The sequence below is a fragment of the Bos grunniens genome, chromosome 28, assembly GCF_055505025.1.
Source record: "Bos grunniens cultivar Pamir isolate PY7600 chromosome 28, Bosgru_T2T1.0, whole genome shotgun sequence".
NCBI lineage: Eukaryota > Metazoa > Chordata > Mammalia > Artiodactyla > Bovidae > Bos > Bos grunniens.
Genome location: NC_141192.1, coordinates 10971931 through 10993048, shown reverse-complemented (window position 1 = coordinate 10993048; position 21118 = coordinate 10971931). Strand labels below are relative to the sequence as shown.

At 43.8% G+C, this 21118-nt stretch overlaps 1 long non-coding RNA gene and 1 other non-coding gene across 2 annotated transcripts; both read right to left on the bottom strand.

Annotated features, from left to right (window-relative positions):
* Nucleotides 1-343: 343 nt before the first annotated feature.
* Nucleotides 344-421, bottom strand: TRNAF-GAA (transfer RNA phenylalanine (anticodon GAA)). Its single transcript has one exon. It is a non-coding gene; the product is annotated as a tRNA-Phe (tRNA).
* An 892-nt stretch (nucleotides 422-1313) lies between these two features.
* LOC147342840 (uncharacterized) lies at nucleotides 1314-8613 on the bottom strand. Its single transcript, XR_015156741.1, has 2 exons — nucleotides 7569-8613; nucleotides 1314-3416 (listed from the first exon to the last, which is right to left on the bottom strand). It is a non-coding gene; the product is annotated as an uncharacterized LOC147342840 (long non-coding RNA).
* Nucleotides 8614-21118: the final 12505 nt, after the last annotated feature.

Genomic DNA, 21118 nt, shown 5'->3' with positions numbered 1-21118 from the left:
TGCAGATCTGTGCCTTCTTCTTCGGTACCTGGTAATCTGCTTCCATCAGCAGCTGGAGCAGTGCTTTTTTCCCTTTCCAGCATTTTTCCTTGGTCTCAGCAGCCAGCAGCAGGTCATCCCCATATTATAGGAGCCAACATCCATACTCTTCTGGATGGAATGAGTTCAGGTCAGAAGCCAAGGCTTCCCCAAAGATGGGTGAAAGTGAAAGTGAAAGTGAAGTCGCTCAGTCGTGTCCAACTCTTTGGGACCCCATGGACTGTAGCCCACCAGGCTCCTCCCTCCATGGGATTCTCCAGGCAAGAACATTGGAGTGGGTTGCCATTTCCTTCTCCAGGGGATCTTCCCGACCCAGGGATCGAACCTGGGTCTCCTGCATTTCAGGCAGGTGCTTTAACCTCTGAGCCACCAGACCCGGGGATGGCTGGGGAATTCTTAAACCCTTGTAGGGGAGTCCAGATGAGCTGTTGTTTGGTGCCCCTGACTGGATCTTCCCATTCAAAGGTAAAGATGGGCTGTGACGCTGGGACGAGGTGTAAGCAGAAGAAGGCATCCTTGAGATCTAGGCGACTATAAACTTTAGTCCTTGGCGGGAGGAGGCTAAGTAAGGTATAGGGGTTTGGAACAGTGGGGTGTAAAGTCATAGTAGCCTGGTTGACTAGCCTGAGATCCTGTACAGGCTTATAGTCCTGTCCTCCTTCCTTTTTGACTGGCAGGATTGGTGTATTCCAAGCCGACTGGCACTCTACTAGAATGCCTGCTTATTTCAATCTATTGATGTGGGGCAGTATGCTGGCCCAGGCCTCTATCAGTAGCGGGTACTGGCACTTTCTAACCAGGATGGTGCCTGGTTTGAGTTCAGTTATCACTGGGGCTTGATGTTTAGCCAGCCTGGGGGAAAGGGGGTTTTGTCTTCCGCCCAGACCTCAGGGAATAATTGAGTTAGCTCTCTCTCATGCTCTTCTGGCCCACCCGAGGTTACACTCTGATAGATACAGAAAATTTTATGATGATCAGCATGAACAGGCCTAAGATGGAGTCCAGACCCTATGAATTCCTTCTTCTTACATATTCCTGTTGTGGACAATTTTAAGCTACCAACATGACATTACCAACTACCAAGCAGAGAAGAGACACACAGCACACTATTACATAGTATTTCCACTGTATGATATGATGAAGTGAAATCCATGCTTTATGACAAGACGAGAAACACAAACATAAACATTGTCTTTACTTGTTGGGGTCTCCTCCCTCCTCTTTAGTTTATGTTGTATGATGCATTAACCAGAACTTCTGAGGAGACAACATTCTTCATTTTTAAAAAACTTTTCCTTCTTTATTTTTTAAATTATGAAAGCATGATAACACATTTACAGGAGACTTTGAAAATACAAAACAAGTTACATATAGTTCCACTACTTATTACAGTTATTTTTTCATAGATACATTAAGATTTTTAGTTGGAGTTTCAATATCAAACTTTCATAAATTAATAGAATAAATAGAAAAGTAGAAGGATATAGTAGACCTGAAAAGCATTATGAACCAATTCAACATCATTAAGATTTATATAATTTTCACACAATAGGAGGATGCAAATTCTATTCAAGCTCCCATAGACTATAAACCAGGAGACACTGCAACATATCCAGGTGCAAGGTGCAAAAATTTCATAGTCTAAAAGTATTGAAATCATACAGAGTCTGTTCTCTTGTCACTGTGGAATTATGTTAAAAATAAATATAAAAAGATATTTGAAAATAGCCCACATATTTTCAAGTGCAATGTCATAGTTACCAAGAGAGATCTTTGACTTAGCCATTGAAAACCTCAATAAAATTAAAAGACTGCAAAAACACAAAGGGTGATTACAGAGAAGAAAGCATTTAAATGAGAAATTAATATTAAAAGTACTTTAAAAGCCCCATGTATTGGGAATTAAGTGTCCACTTTAAATGATGGTGCATCTAAGAAGCCATAACAAGGAAAATCAGAAAATATTTGTAACAGATTAAAAATGAAAAGACAATTTATCAGAACTTGTTGCATGCAGCTGAAGCTGCTCAATGCAACTAAATACAATGTGGAATCTCGAATAAAGTATAAAAGCAAATAATGGACACGAGCATAAAGTTTTGTGAAATTTGAACAAAATCTGTACTTTAGTTAATAATATCTGCAGTGTATTTTGCAACAGGCATTACAGGATGCCAGGACAATACTAAATGTATTTCAAAATGGAAATTTTGTAATATATTTATTTTCAGTTTCCTAGGAAATGTTCTGTAATATTCAGAACATAAGCCCAGCCAATTCTTAAGCTGTGCAGATGTTAAAGCTTCATAAATGCTATAAATACCCCCTTTCAGTGTACATGTGCAACGTATTATTGCTGTACCTTTAACCAATGGCAAGAACATCCCCTAGGTCTGCAGATGTTTACAGTATTTGTACATTGCTATGGATACAGTATCAAAGGCAGGCGCCAGTAACATGAACAGGATGTAGGGGTTTAGGGCCTCTAACAACAGTGATGGAAAATATTCTCACTCTTAATGCATCTTTCTTGGATAATATTTGTAAAATATTTGGGAGGTGAGCCATGCTGTTGAGAGCATTACTTTGGCGGTTCATCCAGCACTGCTGACAGGCAGCTTGGTGAAATACCAAGGAGCCAGAGACCTAGGTCTGCCACCAGATTGATCGTGTGACATTGGTGGTTACCTTCCTTTGTAGACACTTGATTTCTCCCAATGTAAAATGAGGGTGTGTGTGTGTATGTGTGTGGGGTGTCCTTCTGAAGATTTCTGTAATCCCTTACAACATTCTGATTCTGTTGTTCAGTCACTAAGCTGTGTTTGACTCTTTGCAACCCCATGGACTGCAGCATGCTAGGCTCCTCTGTACCTAACATTCCAGGTTCCTATGCAGTATTGTTCTTTATAGCATTCGACTTTACTTTAACCACCACCAGACACGTCCACAACTGAGCGTCATTTCCGCTTTGGCCCAGCCGCTTCATTCTTTCTGGAGCTATTTGTAATTGCCCTCTGCTCTTCCCCAGTAGTATATTGGATACCTTACGACCTGGTGGGGGTGGGGTCGAAGGGTATCTTATCTTCCAGTGTCATATCTTTTTGCTTTTTCATACAGTTCATGGGGTTCTCCTGGCAAGAACAGTGGAATGGGTTGCTATTTCCTCCTCCAGTGGACCACATTTTGTCAGAACTCTTCACTCTGACCTTTCCGTCTTGGGTGGCCCTGCTCAGCGTGGCTCATGGCTTCACTGAGTTACATAAGCCCCTTCACCACAACAAAGCTGTGATTCATCAAGAGATTCTGATTGGGGTCGGAGGTTTGGATTTTCGAATTATGTACTTATGTATTTATCGCAGATTAAATCATGTAGTTCTCTAAAAAAAAAAAAAAAGAGATTCTGATTAGGAGTGGGTCACAAACATCATTTGATCTCATTCCCTGTGTAGTTAAACGCTTCTAGCGAAGCTAAACAAGGTTAAGGCAGCTTTTTGGAGGCATCCAAGATAAGCTATCCTAGCTGGCCAGCCTTTTTCTATTGTTTCCCATCTTGCTTACAAATCTTGCAGGTTCCAGTTGGCTTCCACACTGTTTTAGGGATGATTTTTTTTTCCCCTTCCAAGGGAGCAACAGGAATGTGGGCAACTCAGCAATCTGTGGCAAATAGTCAAGAATTAAATGAAAATTAGATTAAGTTACCAAACTCACCATTCTGGGAGTTCTTCTCAAGATGCCTGAGTTTAGTAGCAGTTGACATATAGCAACATGATTGGGTATTTAAATCCTGTGTTTGTGTGTGTATACGTATATACAACTTTTTATTTAAATCAGAAATACTTGCTCACAAAACCACAATGTACATTTTGAAGAACAGGCACAGCAAACAAGTTGGGAATGTTGCCTGGATGTGGGGGCAGTAGGGGTGTTGGGGATAAAAGGAAATAAGAAGGGAGTAGACACTGGGATTCAAAGACATGAAATTTATCCAAGGTATCACTAATATAGCTAGTAAGTACTAGGTGACAGTTTGAAGAGAGGTGTCACTCAAAGGCCAACGGAGGGACATTACACCCTGCTGACTTTTGCTCTTAAGTGGAAACATGCATAACAATTACAGATAGATTGAAATGTGACTTGCTATCTATCGATGACCTAAATCAAATCCCTTGTGATTATACAGTGGAAGTGACAAATAGATTCAAGGGATTAAATCTAATAGAGTGCCTGAAGAACCATGGATAGAGGTTCATAACATTGTACAAGAGGCAATGATCAAAACCATCCCCAAGAAACAGAAATACCACTGGGATGACCCAGAGGGATGGTACAGGGAGGGAGGTGGGAGGGGGGTTCAGGATGGGGAACACGTGTACACCTGTGGCGGATTCGTGTTGATGTATGGCAAAACCAATACAATATTGTGAAGTAATTAGCCTCCAATTAAAATAAATAAATTTAAATTAAAAAATAATAAAAGAAAAAGGTAAAAATGGTTGTCTGAGGAGGCCTTACAAATAACTGAGAAAAGAAGAGAAGCAAAAGGCAAAGGAGAAAAGGAAAGATATACCCATCTGAATGCAGAGTTCCAAAGACTAGCAAGGAGAGATAAGAAAGCCTTCTTAAGTGAACAGTGCAAAGAAGTGGAGGAAGGCAATAGAATGGGCAAGACTACAGATCTCTTCAAGAAAATGAGACACCAAGGGAACATTTCATGTAAAGATGGGCACAATAACGGAATAGTATGGACCTAACAGAACCAGAAAATATTGAGCAGAGGTGACAAGAATACACAGAAGAACTATATAAAAAAGATCTTAATGACCCATAACCATAATGGTGTGACCAGTCACCTAAAGCCAGACATCCTGGAGTGTGAAGTCGAGTGGCTCCCTGGGAAGCATCACTACAGACAAAGCTAGTAGAAGTGATAGAATTCCAGCTGAGCTATTTCAGTTCCTAAAAGATGATGCTGTAAAAGTGCTGCACTCAGTATGCCAGCAAGTTTGGAAAACTCAGCAGTGGCCACAGGACTGGAAAAGGTCAACTTTCATTCTAATCTCAAAGAAGGGCAATGCCAAAGGATGTTCAAACTACTGCACTCATTTCACATGCTAGCAAGATCATGCTCAAGATCCTCTAAGCTAGGCTTCAACAATATGTGAACTAAAAACTTCCAGATGTATAAGCTGGATTTAGAAAAGGCAGAGGAACCAGAGGTCAAATTGCCAACATCTGTTGGATCATAGAAAAGGCAAGAGAATTTCAGAAAAACATCTGCCTCGGCTTCACTGACTATGCCAAAGCCTTTGACTGTGGATCACAACAAACTATGGAAAATTCTTAAAGAGATGGGAATACCAGACCACCTGACCTGCCTCCTGAGAAGCATGTATGCAGGAAAAGAAGCAACAGTTATAACCAGACATGGAATAACGGACAGGTTCCAACTTGGGAAAGGAGTACGTCAAGGCTGTATATTGTCACCCTGCTTATTTAACTCCTAAGCAGAGTACATCATGTGAAATGCCACGCTGGATAAAGCACAACCTGGAATCAAGATTGCCAGGAGAAATACCAGTAGACTCATATGCAGATGACACTACCCTTACGGCAGAAAGTGAAGAAGAACTAAAATGCCTCTTTATGAAAGTGAAAGAGGAGAGTGAAACAGTTGGCTGAAAACTCAACATTCAGAAAACAAATGTTTTCTGGTCCCATCACTTCATGGCAAATAGATGGGGAAATAATGGAAACAGTGAAAGATTTTAGTTTCTTGGGCTCCAAAATCACTGCAGATGGAGATTGTAGCCATGAAATTAAAAGATGCTTGCTCCTTGGAAGAAAAGCTATGACAAACATAGACAGCGTATCAAAAAGCAGAGACCTTACGTTACTGACCAAGGTCTGTATAGTCAAAGCTGTGGTTTTTCGTATGGATAAACCATAGTAGTCTATGGCTATCCATAGTAGTCATGTATGGATGTGAGAGTTGAACCATACAGAAGGCTGAGTCTGAAGAATTGATGCTTCTGAATTATGGTGGTTTGAGAACACTCTTGAGAGACCCTTGGATTGCAAGGAGATCAAAGCAGTCAACCCTAAAGGAAATCAACCCTGAATATTCATTGGAATTAGTGATGTTGAAGCTCCAATACTTTAGCCACCTAATGCAAAGAGCTGACTCACTGGAAAGGACCCTGATGCTGGGAAAGATTGAAGGCAGGAGGAGAAGGGGATGACAGAGGACAAGATGGTTGGATGGCATCACCAACTCGATGGATGGGCGTTTGAGCAAACTCTGGGATATGGTGAAGGACAGGGAAGCCTGGAGTGCTGCGGTCCATGGGGTCCCAAAGGGTCGGACATGACTGAGTGACTGAACAACAATAATATATTAGTTCTCTCAGAGGGTTGTTATGTTGTTACCTTTCCCTTGGAAAGTAGAATACCTGCAAGATTCCCTCTTAGGAAGCTTTATCTTTGTCTCTTTTCTCTTTATCAGATTCATCTTTTTGGGTGATTTCATTTCTTAGTAGTAGGAAAGTTAAGGTTAATGCAACTTGGGTTTTCTGAGGTTGTATCAGTGTGAGTAATTCTAGTTCATTGAGATTTAGATGATTCTAGAGGGTTAAACGGAGAAGGCAATGGCACCCCACTCCAGTACTCTTGCCTGGAAAATCCCATGGACGGAGGAGCCTGGTGGGCTGCAGTCCGTGGGGTCACTAAGAGTTGGACACGAGTGAGCAACTTCCCTTTCACTTTTCACTTTCCTGCATTGGAGAAGGAAATGGGAACCCACTCTAGTGTTCTTGCCTGGAGAATCCCAGGGACGAGGGAACCTGGTGGGCTGCCATCTATGGGGTCGCACAGAGTCATGTACGACTAAAGCGACTTAGCAGCAGCAGCAGCAGAGGGTTAAAAAGTGGAAAGTTTTTCAAAATTTAGTTCTTTTTAAAACATATTTAAGTATGATTGACTTACAATATTTTATTAGTTTCAGGTGTACAACAGTCATTCAATATTTTTACAGATTATACTCCATATAAAGTTATTATGAAATATTGACTACATTCCCTGTGCTGTACATTACAACCTTGTTAGCATCTATTTTGTCCCTAGAAGTGTGTACCTCTTAAGCCTCTTCATCTATTTTGCCCTTCTTCCCAACCCTCTCCTCTCTGGTAGCCCCTAGTGTGCTGGTTTTGCTGGGCAATGGCAGCAGCTGCAGCTCCCAGTCAGCCACACCATCACTAGGGTAAACAATGGGCACACTTATAGTATTCACACAACCATTCAGTACAGTGTTCAACAAATTACATGATATATTCAACACTGTATTATAAAATAGACTTTGTACTAGATGATTTTGCCCAACTGTAGGCTAATGAAAGTGTTCTGAGCATGTTTACATTAGTCTAGGCAAAGCTATGATGCTGGTAGGTTAGTTGTATTAAATGAATTTTTTATTTACTATTCAGTGTACAAATAGGTTTGGGCTTCCCAGGTGGTGTTAGTGGTAAAGAACCCACCTGCTAGTGCTGGAGACATAAAGAGACACAGGCTCGATCCCTGGGTCAGGAAGATCCCCTGAAGGAGGGCATGGTAACCCACTCTGGTATTCTTGCTTGGAGAATCTCATGGACAGAGGAGCCTGGTCCATAAGGGTCATAGAGAATAGGACAGGATTGAAGCAACTTAGCACGCATATACAGTGGGTTTATTGGGACATAACCAAAGAAGTTTTGTATTTCAACTTACTCCTATGCCCGGTTAACTTATCCTAGTGCTGCTTCCCCCATCCCTCTGCCTCCATACACACATACACCTACCCATCATGGAAACTGACTATACTGTATATAATTTAAATTTGGGCTTACCTCCTTTTATTTATTTATTTATTTTGATGTCTCTTCCTCTCCCTCCCCTACATTTCTTGCAGCATTTTCTCACTTATGTCCCTTTTATTAAGGACTTTTCCCCCAGGTGTTTTCAATGTGTGTCTTTGTAGGGCAAACATTCTGAGCTCTTGAATGCAGGGAACTCCCCCCCCACCCCCCCACTGTCTCTCATTTGAATAATTTGACCGAAGATAAGATTCTACATTCAAAGTACCTTTCCCAGTATTTTTAAACTATTATTCACTGTCTTCTATCACCCAGTGTAGCTGTTTGGTATCTGTTCATTGTCATTCCTCTGGAGGTGATCTGTTCTTTCCCTCTGGAAACTTATAATTTTTCTCTTGATTATTGTCAATTTTTATTGTTATGTCTAGAGATTCGTATGCTTTATTTCTTTTGGCCCTTTATAAGTCCTTTCTTTTTAAAATTTTTATTTATTTACTTTTGGCTGTGCTGGATCTCTGTTGCTACGCAGGCTTTTCTCTGTGGCAATCAGGGGCAACTCTGTAGTTGTGGTGCATGACTTCTCATTGAGGTGGCTTCTCTTGCTATGGTTCCCAGGCTCTAGAGCACAGGCATGTGGGCTTTATTGCTCCACGGCATGTGATCTTCCTGGATCAGGGATCCAACCTGTGTCTCGTGCATTGGCAGATGGGATTCTGAGCCACCAGGGAAGCCCTTTTAAGACCTTCCAAATACAGTTGTTTGTGGGAAATTTCTCTCCATTTTTTCTTCAAATATTTTTTCTACTCCATTTTTACGTTTCTATCTGGAACTTATGCCCCTTTCTTTATCATCCACATTTCCAAGCTTCTTTTGTATTTTATGTTTTATATTTTCCCACTGTGAGACACTCATAGACCTGTGTCTACAAATTTGTTCTTCAACTATATCCATTTTATTTCATGTGTTCTATTTTCATTTAATACATTCTTTATTTCAACTATTCTATTTTTCATGCCTAATAGTTTTACTTAGTTCTTTTTAAATGATTTCTTGTTCACATACCATATTGCTAACATCTTCTCTTTTTAATTCCTCATCTACTCAAGGAGAATTTTTAGATTTCCAGTCCTTCTGTTTCAACACTTCTGTTTCAGATGACAGGTGTGGCTTAGCATATGTTTGTGATTCTCAACTTTCCAGTGCTTTAGTTTGTAATCTTGTATCCCTTGGGATACCAACCAGCAGGTCTGATAATGCACTGCAGGGAGGGCTAAGGCCAAGCCCTAGTCTACACTGAAATCAGTGATTTAAGGATGAATATCCAGGAGCCATAGACCCCTTAAAGAATCCTTTCCTGTTTGACACCATTCCATTGGTCACTCTTTTGCCTGAGCTTTTTCACTTTTGAGCTTTTTGATACCAGTGTAGTCCACAATCCTGGTGCTTTGGTTGGCAGTATAGGGGTGATTGCTCGGGGGCTCTCAGTCTGTTTTCCTGAACTCTCTCTCATTATCCAGTGGGCTTTTATGTTGCTAATATCAATAGAAGCTGTCATGGGCCCTGTTGTTGCCCATTTCTGTGCAGAAGGGTCAGGCCCATAGCTGTGTTCAACTTGAGGGAGAGACGAGAACAGATTAAAAGTTCTCCACCAACCTTCTCCCTACTGCCCAATTCATCCACCCCAACACCAATTCTAGCTTTTTGTCTGAGGAGTGGGGTGGGAGTGGGGAGGATATTCCCTACATTTTCTCTTTGGTTTTAGGAATTCATGCTTCTCTCATATGTTTACTATTTCTTCATGGTTGATCTTGGGAGAAGGATTCAGTGGCCTGAGGTAGTTGGCTGTCTGGGCAGGGATCTTCCCTCCCTGTCTTCAAGTATAAGTTGTTACCTCAGACAGTTGTGGATGTTGGCTATTTTATATCAGTGTCTAGAACAAAATTAATATTTTAAAAGTATTGAGTGTTTTTTTTTTTTTTTTTTTTAACTTTTGTCAGGTTGGTTTATTTCTTTCCTTCAGTTTTTGTGGTAACAAAGATTTGGAATTGTTAGGTAGTTAGAATAGGGAAAAGGAGTCCAAAATGGTGGTGGCTAAAAGACAAGGAAGAGAAAAGCCCGTGAAAATAGAACAGAGGAAGGTCAAAGGAAGGTCCGAGGACCGGAGTGAGGACTTCAGGTAGAACAGCACTCCTGACTAAGCCCAATTTTCATTGGGCAGGCCTAAGGGGAAGGAAAAAAACGTATAAAAAGAGGAGCCAAAGGGCTCTCTCTCTCTCTCTTTCTTCCCTGTGTGCATGTGTTTTCTCTCTCTTTCTCTCTCTCTCTTTCTCCCTCGTGTGTGTGTGCTCTTTCTCTCTCTCTCTCTCTCCCTGGCATGTGTATGCTCTTTCTCTCTCTCTTTCTCCTCCACTCTCTTCTCTTCGTGTTTTTGGGTTGGCATGCCCCTCACGCTTCAAGGATGGATTCTCCTGCTATCTTCCAAATAAAATAGAGTTGTAACACTGATTTGTCTAAGAGGTATAACACAGTCTGTTCGAGACCTGCGAGCTATAACATGGTCTGTCCAAGACCTGAGGGCTGTGACGCGCTGAGGGCTTTAATGTCCATCACTCCAAATCTTTGTTGTGATGAGACAGAACTGAGGGGAATACACTCACCTGACATCTATGGTGCCATGACTCAGATTTAACCTGGCTGAAACATCCTTGGTGCGGGCCCCCCACAAGGAGGAGGCCATGCACAGCAGGATCCCAACTCAACGAAAGCTCCTGTGGTTGAAGCGGAACGTGAAGAAAACCCAGCGCAAGGGAACTAACAAGAGGCCCATTGTGCTGGACACCAGGACACCAGAAAATGAACTCAGCAGAAAGCTCACGCGGCTCAGCCTCAGATTCCAGAAGACCTCTGGTTAAGGTAGGAGGTCCTCGCTCCTATAGCTGGAAGGACATGCCTAACAAAATCTTAATTCCTTTACAATCTCTGGTTTCTTTCCTTGAAACCCCGTGAACAGGTGGGCGGCAGTGGGCGCAATTAAGGGACTCTGGAGAGGCTACTCTTCGGTACGTCCCAAAGGCACTATCTGCTGGGCCCCAGTAGCTGATACCCAAGCCGGTGGGGTTCTTCTATCCTTACTCTTCTCTGTGCCAAGAATCAGGCCAATGAAAACTGTGAGCACAGGTCAGGTATTTAGCAGATTTTCCAGCAGGCTACGAAGGGGATCCCTTGGCACGTTTTTCCCACTGCTTTTTCCTCCTGTCCTTCAGGTCTCTCTCGGGACTCAAGCCCGGCCAAAACTAATGAAGCTCAGGCTCTGTCTCATTCCAAAAATTCATTGAGAGACAAAGCGATAAGTAAGAGGTGGATTTGTTAGGATTCAGAGAGAAGTCACTCTTCAGGGTGTGAACCATTGCCGAGGGCAAGGGCTGGGGCCATGGAATTAGGCCTGGCTAGGTTTTGCTAGTGAATTCATATGCTAATGAGTGGGAGGATCATCACAACCATTGGGGAACCACCCACTCCTCCATCTTTTGACAGTGACTTAGAGCTGTCCTGCCACCCCTGGGTGTGTCTGCTGGCTTATAGATTGGGCATTAAGGTTTACTTGAATTTGACTTGTCATCTAGGACCCAATTGGTTTTAATTGGTTTATGTTATGCCCTTGTGCTATGTCATTCTTTCTCTTTTATTTTATTTTTATGTCATTCTTTCAAAGGTTGTGCTCTGTCCCCTCCCCTCCTGTTTCATGCTCCTTTTCTCAGCCCCACAATGTTTCCTCTACGATCTTCTGGAGAGACAACCAGAAAATAGCTGGCCTTGGGAGGGAAATACTGTGTAATATCCAACCCCTTAATCCTACCCAGCACTGGTCACACTGGAGACCTTGGGGATGCCCAAACTCCAGTCCGGGGGTCCCAGGAGGTCAACCTGCCTTGGGATCTGGTCTTCGAAAGGTTGTCACACCTCATCCGCCAGTCCCAGGGGTCCCAGGAGGTCGTCACACCTCGACCTACCCAGGGGCCCAATTCTAGGGAGGCCGTCATGCCTCAACCTGCCCAGGGATTCAATCTCTAGGAGGCTGTCACGCCTCAGCCTGCCTGGGGATCTGCACCCTGACCCGGGGACGCCTGGCTCTCAGGTTGCAACAGTACTGGGTAGGATAAGCTTACATCATGATATCTATTCCCATCCACGGTGGGGAAACCAGCAATGAGTTAAGATTACAACCCCTTGATCCTGCCCAGCACTGGTCATGCTGGAGATCTTGGGGATGCCCAACTCCAGTCCGGGGGTCCCAGGAGGTTAACCTACCTTGACCTGCTTAGGGATCTGGTCCTCGAAAGGTTGTCACACCTCAACCTGCTTGGGGATCTGCCAGTCCCAGGGGTCCCAGGAAGTTGTCACACTTCGACCTGCCCAGGGACCCAATTCTCGGGAGGCCGTCACGCCTTGACCTGCCCAGGGATTCGATCTCTAGGAGGCTGTCACGCCTCAGCCTGCCTGGGGATCTGCACCCTGACCCGGGGACGCCTGGCTCTCTGGTTGCAACAGTACTGGGTAGGATAAGCTTCAGAAAGACTCACCTCTAAGGAAGTCCACCCACGGAAATTGAAGGAGGCCTATTAGTTTTTTCTTTTCCTTTTCCTCCCTGTCATGACTGTCTTTAAGATGGGAAATAACCAATCCACTTCTGGGCAGACACCCTTGAGATGCATCCTTGATAACTGGAAGCTGTTCGATCCTCACTCCGAGGAGGAGTCACTTAAAATTCTTTTGTGCCACTGCATGGCCACAATACCCACTGGGGGATTAGGAACACTGGCTGAGGATGGGAACTTAAATTACAATACCATCCTGCAGCTGGAATTATTCTGCAAAAGACAAGGGAAATGGACAGAGATCCCCTATGTCCAAATTTTCTTTTGACTAAGAGATATGAAGGAACTATGCCTTAAGTATGGGATTGTTGTACGCCCTAAAAGTGAGCTTACTAGGCAAATGGTGTTAGGCACAGGCAACCAAGAGGAGGAACCCCGCCCCCACAAAGGCTCACCTCCCTTGCTCCCAAAGAGACTAGAGCCTCCCATAGCTCCCGAATTGTCTGGTGGTGCTTCCTTGTATCCAAATGTGCCCCCATATCCAGGAGCACCCCGTCCACAAAAGCCAGCTCGAGTATGTCTTTAGTTGAAACTGGAGGAGAATTCGGACCAACCCGGGTCCATAAGCCCTTCTCCCTCTTAGAACTAAGACAGTCAAACAAGACCTGGGAAGCTATACAGATGACCCAGGCAAATATATAGATACATTCCAACATATAACCTTGGCTTTTGATTTGATGTGGAAAGACATCATAGTCATATTTAGTCAAATTTTATCTGACCCTGAACATAGTAGGGTCTTAAAGGAAGCCCAAAGGTATGCAGCGGGGCTTCGCATGTCAAGTGATAGATACCCATAGGAGAAACTGCATTCCCCTCCTTTGATCCTAATTGGAATTATAATAACCTTGAGCACATCTGAGAAAAAGATCATTTTCTAATCTGTGTGAAGGCAGGACTAAAAGCAGCCCAACGAAAAGTAATCAGCTATGCCCGAGTCTCAGCAATAACTCAGGAGCCCAACAAGAACCCCATTACCTTTCTGGAAAGGCTAAAAGAGGCCCTCCAAAAGTTTACCAATCTGGACTTAGACTCTTACGAGGGACAGGTGATTTTAAAGGACAAATTCCTGTCCCAATGTGCATCAGATATCAGAATTAAGTTACAACAGCTACAGCAGCAGGGCCCTGCTGCCCCTTTAGATGAGATGATCCAGGCAGCCACCAATACCTTTTATAACAGAGAACAGGAGAAGGAGGCCAAAGACCAGGAGAGGGGGAGAAGGAAAGAGACAAGGCATGCCCAGATTCTGGCCGCCCTCCAGAGAAGCCCCATGGCACACCCTGATTCCTTGAAGGACAAGGCACGAGGCAAATGCCTAATTTGTAGACAGGCAGGGCATTGGGCCAAAGAGTGTCCAAACTGTGACAAGTCTCCTAGAACTGGCTTGCCACAAATGCCATCAAATGGGACATTGGGCGGCACTCTGCCCTGGGGACCCAAGAGCCTCAAGGTCAAGTGCCAAGCCTTCTCTCATGATGGTTCAAGAAGACTGAAGTGGCCCGCTCCAGCCAGCCCGCCTGTCACAGATAACCATCACGGGGCTGGAGCCAAGGGTGCAACTGGATGTGGCAGGTAGGTCCTAGAATTTCTTGGTTGACACAGGGATCTACCTACTCTGTCTTGATCTCCTACTCTGGAGCCTTCTCCTCCCAAACCTGTACCATTTTGGGTGCTACAGGAAAAACAACTAAAAGATTCACCCGAGCTCTTTGTTGCTGGGATGGACAAATATTTTCCCACCAGTTTCTGGTGGTCCCTGAGTGTCCTACTCCCTTATTGGGAAGAGATATACTTACAAAACTGGGGACCACCCTTGTGATGGGAAGTTTTTCAGCCCCTAGAGCTCTACAGCCCCTGGTTACTACTGAAGAACCCATTACACCTTCTTCAATAGAGAGGGACCAAAAACTACGGGAAGACAAAATCAACCCCCAGGTGTGGGACCAGGGGATTCCTGGGCGAGCCCACCAAGCTGAACCGGTCATCATTGTCCTCCGAGATCCCACTCAGTTTCCTAACCGGAAACAATATCCTCTCAAAAGAGAGGCTCAGGAGGGACTACAGCCTTTAATAAATAAATTCCTTGCTTGTGGGCTATTGGTCCCCACCAGTTCACCATGTAACACCCCAATTCTCTCAGTAAAGAAAAAAGACGGAACCTGATGAATGGTTCAAGATCTCCGGATTATAAATGAAGCTGTAGTCCCCCTCCATCCCACAGTACCCAATCCCTATGTAATCTTGGGAGAAATTCCACCCAGTGCCAAGTGGTTTACAGTCTTGGATCTAAAAGATGCATTTTTTTTTTTTTTTTTTTTGCATACCACTGGCTAAAGAATCCCAATATATTTTTGCCTTTGAGTGGGAGGCCCCAGGAGAAAAACACCAACAGATGACTTTGACAGTATTACTTAAGGGTTTCAGAGATAGCCCCCACCTGTTTGGACAGGCCCTTAGCTGGGATCTCTTAAATCTGGACCTGGGACCTAATGGGAAAATATTACAATACGTAGATGACCTACTAATCTGCTCTCCAGATGAGGAAAATGCCCAACAACATGCAATTCAGGTTCTAAACTTTTTGGCATAAAGGGGACATAAAGTCTCCCATGCTGAGGCATAGATAGTGGAGACAAAGGTCACTTACCTGGGAGTTCGGATTACACACGGGTCCAGAAGCTGTCCTCTGATCGGGTACAAGGAATCCTCCAGTTGCCCTCCCCCACGACTCAAAAACAATTGCGAGCTTTCCTGGGGCTAACTGGGTATTGTAGAATCTGGATACCCAACTATGGTCTAATTGCCCAGCCCTTATATGAAAGCTTAAAAGGATGAGATAATTCAATCCCACTGATGTGGGGAACTCCTCAAAAGAAGACAGAGGCTATACTAAAATAGGCCTTAATTCAGGCATCTGCCTTGAGGTTGCCAGACCCAGAAAAAGCATTCCAACTTTATGTCCATGAAAGAGTGAGAATAGCCTTGGGAGTGTTAGCTCAAAGGTTGGGATCTGAGCCCCAGCCTGTAGCTTGCTTATCCAAAAGACTCGATCCAACCTCCCAAGGCTGGCCTCCCTGCCTTCAAAATCTTGCAGCTATTGCAGTCATGATTGAAGATGCTTTAAAACTCTCCTTTTGGGACAAACTAACTATTTTTACTAGCCACCAAGTAAAACAACTCCTAAAGGGGAGAGGCCATTTATGGATGTCTGATTAAAAAATCCTCAGATATCAAGTAATGCTGATGGAAAATCCAGGCCTCACTATATCCCTTGTGAGGTTCTTAACCCAGCCACCCTCCTGCCTACCCCCGAGGGCTCTCTCCCCTTTCATTCTTGTCTAGAAACCTTGGACCACTGGACAAAACCCCAAGAGGGATTGTCGGAAGATCCTCTGACCAATCCTGAGGAAATCTGATACACTGATGGAAGCAGCTTTGTCATAGATGGAAAAAGAAGAGCTGGATATGCAGTAGTCTCCAATTTTGAGATCATAGAGGCTAAGCCTATGGAAAAAGAAGAGCTGGATATGCAGTAGTCTCCAATTTTGAGATCATAGAGGCTAAGCCTATGGAAAAAGAAGAGCTGGATATGCAGTAGTCTCCAATTTTGAGATCATAGAGGCTAAGCCTCTGCCACCAGCCCAATTAGCTGAGCTCATAGCCCTGACCCAAGCTTTAGAGCTGGGAAAAAGAAAAAGAATAGCCATCTACACTGACTCCAAGTATCCCTTTCTGGTGATACATGCACATGCTGCTATTTGGAAAGAAAGGGACCACTTGACCACCCAAGGGTCCCCAATCAAATATGGTGATCAAATCCTTAGGCTCTTGGAGGCAGTCCATCTGCCCACTGAGGTTTCAGTCTCCTACTGTAAAGGACACCAAAAAGGGAGCACAGAAATGGCACGAGGGAACCAAGCAGCCGATCAGGCAGCTAAGAGAGCAGCATTACAGAACCATGACCTAATAGGGATTGCCACCTTAGTTCCACAGACTAATTTGCCAGAAACTCCTTCATATACTGAAGGTGAGACTCTTAAAGCTAAGAGTGAGGGCTTTCAAGAAGATCATATGGGGTGGTTCCAAAAGGAGGGACTCCTTTTTCTTCCTGGGAACCTCCAGTGGAAGTTGGTTAACTCCTTATATGCCAGCTCTCATTTAGGGGAAAAGGCCCTCCAAAACTTACTAGAAAGGTCCTTCAGAGGAACAGGCCTCCAAACAACTATAAGGCAAGTGGTCTCCTCTTGTCCCACTTGCCAATTAAACAGCCCCCAAGGAGCTCGAAGATCCTAGTTGGCCCAGCACATCCAATGACGTGGGACATATCCAGGAGAGGACTGGCAGATGGACTTCACCCAGATGCCAGTTTCTCAAGGGTATAAATTCCTATTAGTCATGATAGATACATTCACAGAATGGATTGAAGGCTTTCCCACCCAGACTGAGAAGGCTGCTGCTGCTGCTGCTAAGTCGCTTCAGTTGTATCCGACTCTGTGCGAACCCATAGAGGTGGTAAAAAACTGCTCCATGAAATCATTCCACGATTTGGTCTGCCCAGGTCATTACAAAGTGACAATGGGACATCATTTACTTCTAAGGTCACCCAAGGGGTCTCTAAGGCACTGGGCATTACTTATTATCTCCATTGTGCCTGGAGGCTCAGTCTTCAGGAAAAGTAGAAAGAGCCAACCAATTCTTAAAATCAGTGATAAAAAAGATAACCCAGGAAATGGGATGGAAGGAGGCTTTACGAATAGCCCTCCTCTGCACCTGTATGGCCTCTAAGGAACAGGTTGGTCTTAGTCCTTATGAGATGCTATATAGGAGACCTTTTGTTTATGTCAATGACCTCTTCCTAGACCCAGAGGTTCAGACCCTCCAGTCTTATACCATGGCCATTGGGTAATTCAAACAGGATATACACTTGTGGGGTATGAATTGGGACCCAAAAGATTCTAAGGAGTCACCACTATATGCTCCAGGGACTCAAGTCTTAATTAAAGTCTGGAAAGATGGGTCCCCAAAGGCTCAACTCCAGCCCACATGGAAGGGCCCCTACCCCGTAATACTTTCTACCCCCACAGCAGTCAAGGTACCAGGACATGACTCCTGGATTCACTACTCACGAGTCAAGCCATGGAAGAAAACAGAAGAGGACACAATACACCTGTGAGCCCCTGGGAGATCTCAGATACCTATTCAGGACTACCAATGAATGCCATTCTAATGAACACCCCCAAAATCTGGTTTCTGGGGATAAGATTTCTCAGGAGAGCTGTAAAGAGCCAGCACAGCTTGACAGAGATTGTACTCCAAAACAGACAGGAGATAAATCTTCTGATCCCTGAACAAGGAGGGACTTGAGCCATCCTGGCGATGTGAATTTAGAATTGGCTAATGCCCCTACTCGTTATGCCATATTGATGCTGCTTATGATTGCCCCATGTATTATCAATTGTCTAACCTGTTTTGTCTCTGACCAGGTCAACAAAGCTACAACATGCAGTGCCAGTTCAACAAAGATATAAAACTACAGCCGACCACAGAAAATATCACTCACCCTTAGACGGACACCGCTATAAGGACTCTGAGGCTTGAGACTAGCAAGAGGAGGAGGCCCAATGCCCCTTGCCATCCCAGTTCAGCAGGAAGTAGCCAGAAAGACCTCGATGCCCCTATTCCCAAAGAATTAGGCCTCCCATCTCTTGGGGGAATGTTAGGTAGTTAGAATAGGGAAAAAGAGTCCAAAATGGTGGTGGCTAAAAGACAAGGAAGAGAAAAGAGGAAGGTCAAAGGAAGGTCCAAGGACCAGTGTGAGGACTTCAGGTAGAATAGCACTTCTGACTAAGCCCAATTTGCATAGGCAGGCCCAGGGGGAAGAAAAAAACATATAAAAAGAGGAGCCAAAGGGCGCACTCCCCCCCCCCCCCCCCCCCCCCCCCCCGCCCACCGCATGCGTGCGCTCTTTCTCTCTCTCTCCTCCACTCTCTTCTCTTCGTGTCTTTGGGTTGGCATGCCCTCATACTTCGAGGATGGATTCTCCTGCTATCTTCTAAATAAAATAGAGTTGTTAACACTGATTTGTCTAAGAGCTATAACAGTCTATTCGAGACCGGAGAGCTATAACATGGTCTGTTCAAGACCCGAGAGCTGTGACGCGCAGAGGGCTTTAATGTCCGTCACTCCAAATCTTTGTTGTGATGAGACAGAACTGAGGAGAATACACTCGCCTGACAGAATGATGGATTAATTACAGCTCAAGCAGGCAGGATTTCTTGAAACAACATACTGGTTACAGCTCAGTTAAATGGACAGTGGATAGTTCACCCCAAGATGTAGGAGTGGGCTGGCTGCAAAGCAGTGGCCACGATCCCTCTTGACTTTCCCTTTTATACTCTGTCTCCTCTTCTTGGTTCTGCCCTGTCCAAAAATAGGGCTTGTACCCGCCACCAATCAGGAAAGGGAATGCAAATATATGCTCAAGACCAATTGACAGTTGCAAGTTACATAACAACAGGCTCTATTGCTCATGTTGTTCCCATAATTAAGTCTGTTATAGTCAGACATGTGTATGTATAGAATATTTATGAACCTTTAATGGGCTCCTCGCTGACTATGGTTACTTGAGGACACAGCTGTGCATCGAGGGGGCATGTGCTGGACTTGGAGAAGCCCCTGTGGTTAGTCTGTATTTACTGTGTGCCTAGGGCACGTGTGCACGGAGAAGGCGATGGCACCCACTCCAGTACTCTCGCCTGGAAAATCCCATGGACGGAGGAGCCTGGTAGGCTGCAGTCCATGGGGTCGCTAAGAGTTGGACACGTCTGAGTGACTTCACTTTCCCTTTTCACCTTCATGTATTGGAGAAGGAAATGACAACCCACTCCAGTGTTCTTGCCTGGAGAATCCCAGGGACGACGGGGCCTGCTGGGCTGCCGTCCTATGGGGTCGCACAGAGTCCGACACGACTGAAGCGACTTAGCAGCAGCAGCAGCAGCAGCAGGGCACATGTGCAGGAGTTGATAAAGTCTCTGTGGTTATTTTTGTAGCATATCTGTGAGCTTTCCTGGGCATGTCTGGGATGGGGTGTTTCAAGATAAGCTTGCATCCTTTTAGGCTAGGCCACCCCTCATTGCTCATGTCTAACTTCCTACCTAACACTTTCAAAAGACCTCAATCCCAAACTTTTATTTTCAAAGAGTGGGGAGTATGCAGGTATGACAATTCACTAATTTCATCAGCTTTTTAAAAATTGTGGTTGATTTATGATATAAATTAGTTTCAAGTGTACAACAAAATTTTATATTCCATGTAATGTTAGTATAAAATACTCTATATTTCTTGTGCTGTACAGTATATCCTTGTAGCTTATCTATACCTTCTTAATCCCCTATCCCATCTCGCCCCTCCCCTTTTCCCTCTCCCCACTGGTGACCACTAGTGGTTTGTTCTATCTTTCAGTCTATTTGTGTTTTGTTACATTCATAGCATTTTTAGCTCTGCAGCAGTGTTCTTTGACCATTGTCAGGACTCCAAGTATTGTTTACACTGAGTGTTGGGCTCCCAGTGAAGGTATTATGTGTATTATTGACACAAACATGTTGTCATGTATAGAAATCATCCCCAGATATCAAGAAATCAGGGTCAAACCACGTGGGTTCTTATTCTAAAATTTCTCTAAAACTCTTACTACTCAAAGTGGTCTACAGATCACCAGGGAGCTTGCTAGACATGTGGAATCTTGGACCCGCTCCATACTCACTAGATCAGAGCCTGCATTTTCACAAGACCTCATGGAATCCATATGCACAGTCAAATTTGAGAAACATAGCATATTTCATCAGCCATGACCAATCTTCAAGCAAAAACTATACTCTTATTTAATGTTACAGTTTACAAAGTTGCTTTACATAGTTGATTTCATTTAAATTTATTATTTTATTTTCATCCCAGCCACAATATAAAATTATTCATATTCAATGATGAAACTGAAGTCCAGGAAGGTGAAAAACTTGCCTAAAATCATATGTCTAGAGGCAGGTGAACCCCAACTTCAGTCTCAGTGGATGGTAGAATACTTTTTGATTATTAATAGTGTGCTGAATGTAGCATTAGTATGCATGGTGATTTTAGATATAAAAATATAATGAACACACTAACCAGGCATGGCATTTCAGTTATTCTTGTTTGAGAAGTTTTTTTAAGTGAATTCAGATGACTAAAGTTTTGAGCATGGTCCCTCCATGCTCCAGGTTCAGGAAACACTTTCCTACTTTATATTATAGATGTCATTCCTCTCTTTCATTTACAGCAATGTCAAAACTTTGATTTTAGTGACAATTTATATTGAGTAATTTTTATTTACTACAAACATCTAGTGCATTGCGTTGGTACAAGGAGAAACTAAAAATTCTTCATGAGTATTTCTCTGAATAGTTTTAGCATGCAAAAGTATTTTCCCTAATCCAACCTTACGCCTTACTATAAACAGAAATGAGGTAACCAGTATGAATGAATGAATGAAATCACTCAGTTGTGTCCGACTCTTTGCGACCCCATGGACTGTAGCCCACCAGG